At 39.6% G+C, this 7,500-nt stretch overlaps 1 pseudogene; it reads right to left on the bottom strand.

Moving 5' to 3' along the window:
- Positions 1-4,215: 4,215 nt before the first annotated feature.
- LOC136284178 (uncharacterized) overlaps positions 4,216-7,500 on the bottom strand; it is a 4,634-nt pseudogene continuing 1,349 nt past the window's right edge.

The following is a 7,500-nucleotide window of genomic DNA, read 5'->3' as shown; positions in this document are numbered from 1 at the left end:
TGTTATCATGATAACAAAGGAGTCAGTTAGGATTTGTCGATGTTTCGCAGTTATAAAATGCACTAGCGGTAGAGGAAACAGCAATATTTTTTAACTGATTCGATAATTTCAAGATGCAATAGAAGGATAAGTTGTAAATGCCTCTGTTACCAATGTTCTGATCCACTGTGTTGCTGAAGTGTTTCAACATCGCCCAGAATGCTATTGTCTTTCGCGACATGTACTTGCAGTACCCATTTAATCTTGAACTAGTCGGTGGTGATTGGTCCGCAGGTAAAGCTTTGAGAATACATGAGTCTCTCGGCAGATTTCAACTGCTATCAATCAAACGGTTGGACGCGTAAAGTAAATCCCAAGGTGATATGTGAATGAAGGCAGGGTTGATCGGGGATTCTGTGAGCTCTAAAGAGAGCTCCCGATCAACGCACTGCATTTCTTGCACGGAAAACATTTGGATATCTGGAAGGTATGAGGCACAATTGTGTTCAACAACAACAACAACAACAGCATTTATTTAAACACGATAAAAAATTCAGCAAAAGCTGATGTGGTCGTGTACGGACAATAAAACTAAATTCCTAACTAAATCCAATAAAACTAAATTCCTAACTAATTATAAGAAGACTAGTGTAAGATTTCTACATATTTTCAACAATAAAAATTCTACATAGTACATCATTATAACATACGTGGCTTAAAAATACACTTGAGTGACTTTTTAAAAGTGTCAACGTCTTGAATTGATCTCATTTGATTTTCCAGAGCGTTCCACCGAGTAATTGACTTGTATGAGCATGATTTCTTGACCATATCGGTCTTAGGTCTAGGTAACTTAAATGTCATTTTCCTCCTGAAGTCGTAGCTACTTACATACTTTTCAAAGTGACGGCTCATAGGACGTGGCAAAAGATTATAATAAGCCTGATGCGCTAAGATTAGTAATCGTTTCTCATACATAATCTCTAAGGTATTCCATTTTACTGTGGCAAGAACCTCCTTGCTTGGAGTACACCAATCCAAGTTAAATATTATTTTCGCCGCTCTAACATGTATAGATTCTAAGCTTGAGAAAAATACTCGACCACAAGAGCCCCAAACTAACATACCATATGTCACAGACGGCAGAATAACCTTAAAATAGAAATCAGTTCTTGCCTGTATAGGAAGGAAATACAAGGATTTAAGTAAATTCAACTTCTGCGTATATGACTTAGCTAATTCCGATACATGATGATCCCATTTAAGAGCATTATCTATCTGAACACCTAGGCATCTTGCAGAAACAACCTCCCCGACAACATAATCACCTATCTTAATAGCTTGTTTTGGCCCAGTAAATTTTCCGCGTCCACCAAGCAATATATATTCCGTCTTGGTGGGATGTGGAGTGAGACAGTTCTCGCAACACCATGTATATAGCCTTGCTAGTACTTCATTCAACTTGGAGGCCACCAGATCATAGGTCGGAGCTGAGACATAGACGGTGGTATCGTCTGCGTACATGTGAAGCTGTGGGTCACCATCTATTCCCTCAGTGATATTTTGGGCAGATCATTACAGAAGATGGAAAACAGGGTAGGGCCCAGCACCGACCCTTGAGGTACACCAAAAGTAACTGGCATAGCTTGAGATTGACACCCATTAATCGTCGTTACTTGCGTTCTTCCAGAGAGGTAATCTCTTATCCAACACCACAAGTCCCCAGCTACACCAAGACTTTGAAGTTTTCGGAGCAGAATGGAGTGGGGAATTGCGTCAAACGCCTTACGAAAGTCTACAAAAACCACGCCTACAACATGTTTCTTGTCGATCGCTTGTCTCCAGTCATCCGTTATTTTCACTAACAACAGCTCGGTGGAATGACCTTTTTTATACGCCCACTGGTGAGGGTTCCCAAGTCCTTGTTCAGTGACATGCGTGGTAATAGTTGACGCCACCATAGACTCCATCAGTTTTCCTGGTACACTTAATAGCGAGATAGGCCTGTAATTTTGCTTAACGGTTTCATCGTCACTTTTATAGAGAGCTGAGATGTTTGCAGCCTTCCAAGTAGCCGGTACACTGTTGCAGGTGGCGCTTATTTGAAAAACAGACAATAAAGATGGAATAATTGAGTCACCGGCAAACTTTAAAAGTTTTGGAGCAACTCTGTCGGGCCCAGAGGCTTTATCGGCTCTCAACTTAGCCATCGAACTGACAATAACCTCCTGCGATAAATTTATGTTCATAACACAAGGCGCGACGGTAGATACATGAACGTTACTTTGTGTCGAGTTGGTATTCGGCAATTCGTTGGCCAGTTTTTCGCCTATAGTTGAGAAATGTTCATTAAGTATGTTCGCTTTGTCCAGATCGGAGGTGACAACTTTTCCATCCGCATTCCTGATCCCTAATATCGGGGTAATCGATTTGCCGTTTGTCTCATTTTTACCAGTCTCCAGTAGGATTTACAATCCTTCACTTCATTGAACAGTTCCAAATAGTATCTGCTCTTAGAAAGCCTCACTTCCCGTGTCACTCTATTCCGCAACTCCGAATACTCAGCCCACAGGTCTGGATCACCCAGACGTTGTGCCATTTTAAGCATTTTGAAACGTTTATTCATCAAGTGCCGTATTTGCGGTGTTATCCAAGGTACCGAGACGCTCCTAATTTTAACTTCCCTGTAAGGCGCATGCACCTGACAGATATCTTTGAATATGCGTAACCACGCCCAATAGCAATCGTCTGGATCGTTAAACACTGAACATACTGACCACGGGGCACTCTCGATATCCTTCACAAAAGTAGCTTGATCAAATCTTTTGAAGGTGCGGGCCCTGACTATCTTAGGTGGAGGCGGCCTTTTTATTTTGGACCATATTGTAGCAAGAACCAGCTTATGATCTGAGATTCCCAACTCAGTTGTTTTAATAGTTCCTTTGATAATCTCCGGCTTGCTGGTAATAACCAAGTCAATCAGTGTTTTTGTCTCACTTGTAACTCTTGTTGGCTGGCTCCTATCGTTCATTACGCTATAGCTGAATTGCTGGAGTATATCTTGTAATCTTCTACCGGCGTATGATGTAACACCCTTGTAGCTACGAAAATAGTCCGAGTTAAAATCACCGACAAGCACCACATTCCTGTGCCTAAGCCACATTTTCTCCAGACAGTCACAAAATCGTTCGTAGAACTGGAAGTCAGAAGGAGGTCGATAACAATTTCCTAATATCAACGCAGACGAATTATGCATAATTTTGATCCAGATTAATTCAACATCAGGGGGCTCTAGGGATTTGAGCCTTGAATAACAAATATGGCTCGCAATGTAAATCAAGCAGCCACCTCCATCCTGTCCCGTATTTCTGTCCCTTCTAACAATCTTATAGTTATCCACATGTAGTTGCTTGTTCGATATTCTCGCGTCTAAAAATGTTTCGGTAATTGCTAAAATGTCGAAACGACACACTTTAAGTAATAGTTTGATTTCATCCATCTTATTCCTCAAGCTTCGAACATTCAATTGTGCTATACTGAAATTATTTGAGCCACGGTTGATTTCACTCGCAAAGTTGAGTAAATAATCTTCACCTTCCGTAGATATGCCTCGCCATCCCGGATTTAACTCTACATCACCAGAAAGTAAAAGTATCTGTGTAGTAGCCACAGAGTTTGCATAGTACAAAACTCTGCATGAACTCCAGGAACCCTTGCGTTTACAAAAACCGCCAGAAGTCGCGGGCTTGAAGTTGTTGTCGCCGGCAGGAGTCCGAAGACAAATAACGCCCTCAATTGCAGTACTTAGTGTTTCTGGTACAATCAAGGTAGTGTACTGATGAAGAGGATACTTAGCTGCATTATGGATGACATTTAGATGTGTTAAAACCAAGCCTAAAAGTAGAAAACCTCTTTGAACCTTGGAGCTACAGCAAAACGTGACCGCCATTATGCTCTCATTATTCTATGCTGTTATTATGATAATAAAAGTTATTTAATATCGATACATATTCAAATATCCTAATTGAAAGTTCGATCAACACTAATGAAATGTATTCTAGAGTTAATGAAAAACTTATTTACGTTATTGATATAACTTTTAGCATAAATGAAAGTATATTTTCTGGTAATGAACAGCAAAAGGTGTATTATTATTGTTATTATTATTATTATTATTATTATTATTATTATTATTATTATTATTGTCGTTATTATTTATGTACAGATTTAGCCAAGCCTAAAAGCGGAGTTCTTGTTAGTTTATTTTCCAGCCCTTCATTATACTGAATGAAAACTAATAAATCTCATCAGCACTGGCTGTAGAAGTGTTTTATCAGTGGAATGAAAGACCAGTTCGGGGGGTGGGGAGGTGGGGAAAAATTGACGAGGTCTGGAACCTGGGGACGATGTTCTCACAACTACACACATGCTAGTCAGCGGTATCTTCAGACAGGTTACAACCGTTGTCATTGTTCTAGATGTTGTGACCAAATTTTCGAAGATAAGGAGTGTTGTCTTCTTCAGATGAAGTGCATGATATCAGCATCAGTTGAAATTATATTCTATTGAGCGTGACTTATAATTTCGGTTTGGGAAAAGGAGCCAAAATTGAAAGAAACGACAGTAAACCACTTTGCGTTAAGACATTACTGGTGTATACACGTGCAGTGAGCACAGTGAGTCAGTAAAGCAATACGCCAGAATCGTATGGGCTTTTCTTATATCTTCTCTTGAAGAAGGTATGACTGCTTACCCCACTGTTTTTCCTCAACGTTTCAACCTCCTCTGTTTAGCGTAGAAAATTTAAAAAAGTAGTGTTCAACTCGTGTTTGAACCTGTGTAATTTTCTAAAACCTTTTCGCTTTTGGCTACTCGTTTTATGTTTCACGATTGTCCTCCAACGACGTCTTTTTTATATTTCTTCTGTTATTTAATTCGATAGTCTCTGCTGTAACTGTAATATTTCAACCCAACCATTTTCCCCATATATAAGCACTATTACAAAATAAATCATTCGAACAAAACTTCTGTGAGACAGTTCTTTCCCTTTAAATAGAAGATAACTGCAGCTTCACAAGCTAGCACTCTTCTTAGCCAGCTCTCTCAGCTCATCTTTAATTTTCTTTAGGGCTCTCTCCTTTCCTTTTGCTGCTTTTCTCAGTGCATTAGACTTAGTGACAAGTACAAGCTTGGATTTTTCCTCTGCTTCTTTTGCTAGAGAGTCTACATCAAGTTGCAAGGCACTAATTTCACTGGCAAGGCGCTTTTCCTTTTCCTCAAACTCAGCTTTTTCCTCAAAAACTATTTTCCGCTTCCTGTTTTGAAATGCTTACTGTTGCTCTTTCTTCTGCTCTTCAAGATAGGCAGAGTAACGTTGCCTCCCTGCACTAGCTACTACAAGAAGTTCCTTGTAAACAACCAACTGAACTAAGCCTCCAATGCTCTGAATGTGGTCATGAATTGTACACCGTGCAACGAATGTTTTTTCCTTCGAATTTTTGATCATGACTTGCCAGTTTACTGAAAAACCTCTCTCGACAGTTGCTTGACTTGGGTTAGAAAGAATCAAGAGTTCTCTCAGCAGATCCCATAATTTGGACAGTGAACTAACAGAACCAATCTGTTTCTGCAGAAATATATCCAGCCTGTCCACCTTGAAGTTGAATTCTTCGAAGGCTGATTTCTCAGCCTTAATTGCCAGATCAAGAAACTCAGAGTACTGCAAAACTAAGGGATCACAATCACGTATGTTCAATCTGCTGCATTTCACCAACTTGCTCAGCACTACGTTGAACTTTTCACAGCAACCTTCTTTGTCAGTCACAATCAAGTTGGGGTCCAGACATGTCAGATTTCTTGCCAAAGTGTAGGCTATTGGTGTCTTTTCAAACAGCTTGCCAACAATAGTAGTTAAGAAGGACTGAAACTCACTCTTGAACTGGTAAATCTGAAAGTAACAATAATATCAAGCTCAGCACAGACAAAATTTCAGTTTCTGGTATTTTTGGCAATACTGTCTGCAATGGGTTAGGACAAGGTTAGTAGGTCAATGAGTCTCTGAAGGAAGCATTATTTCATTCCATTTTTAAAAGCTCATAGGAAATTATTGTATTGTATTCTGTTAAAAGTGAAAAAATGTATTTTGAGAAATTTGATATTAAATATCATAATTATGCACTGTGTTGGACATCAATGGCCATCTCTCTAGATTTCTTAATAGTTACCTAGCGATCGCTGACTTTTTTGTCTGCCTGTAGTTTCTTGAGCTTGTCCACAGCAACAAGTCCAATATCCACCTTCTTAATCTCAAGGAAATTTTTCACATCTGAGAGGTCTAACTTTAGAAGCTTTACTGCTGAGGTAGCCTTCTGAAGCACACCAGCCTTAACGTATCTCTTCATCAGTCCTACAATCATCTCTTGTAGAGTGCTAGCCATGAAAGGTAGAAGTGGGTTGTCACTTTGAAAAATTGCCAGGAAGGGTTGAAGCTGCTTTGCCATTGACTTAAAAGCTGCCATCTTTACTGGCATGAGTGCATCCTCGACAGCATCTCGTATAATCTTGAATGATTTTGATGTTGGGTTACTGCATTTCTTGTCAGTTTGCAATTTTTGAACATTCAGAATGGCTTTGTCCCAAATTTCCTGAGCTCATATTACAATGGGTACGTTCTCCAGTCATCTGTGCCTACAAAACTTCAGAGGAAATCTGCTGCTTCTTGTTATTTCAGTTGAATCTTCTTTCCTTGCTGGTGAGTCTACAAATAACCAATACAAAGATGAGAAGACCTCTTCTACATTCCACTCAGATGCCTGTTCACCAGTCGTGAATGCAATATGAACACCATGTAGCCCACAAGAACCAACAGTGATTAAAGTTGATGCATCCTCACCAGCCTCAAAAAATATGTGCTTGCAATAAATCGTGAAACATGCAGTTAACATAGAGCCCATGCATAGATGTCTGTAATGTCTTGGATTTGTCAATTTTTTTACTGACGAGATATTCTGTAATCTTTACCTGTAAGTCATTAGCAGTTGCATGCCCCATGAACAAGAGTTAAACTAATGTGCGAGCCTGTATTCGGTCCAAACAAATACAACAAATATCGATGACATCCTCAGGGAGATCGCACGCATTTACAAGTTCTAACCTATTACCGAGTCTAACGAGTTTCCGAAGGTGGCATCTTCGCAATTTTTGGTGATGCAATTTTGGGAAGTCCAAACTAAACTGTTAGAATTAATAAGTACTAAAAAGCGTTTGACAAAACCGTTAATTGCTGTGTTGTGGAGAATAAATAAAGTTGTGACTGTTTCTCATTGTCATTTCAACGGTCACACATGTAAATAACCTTAGCACTTCGCTTCTCAATGAAAACTCGCCGTAACATGGCCAAAAGATCACTCATTGACTTAAGAATGTTTTCTTGCGGGAGCAAAACAAGTAATCCAAAGTGGGTAAGATAGCCCCATACTGCCAGCCAGGTAGTCAATCAGAAAACACGATTTTAGGTTTCGC

This window comes from Pocillopora verrucosa, chromosome 11, assembly GCF_036669915.1.
Source record: "Pocillopora verrucosa isolate sample1 chromosome 11, ASM3666991v2, whole genome shotgun sequence".
In the NCBI taxonomy this organism is placed as follows: domain Eukaryota; kingdom Metazoa; phylum Cnidaria; class Anthozoa; order Scleractinia; family Pocilloporidae; genus Pocillopora; species Pocillopora verrucosa.
This window is presented reverse-complemented; position numbering and strand designations above follow the sequence as displayed.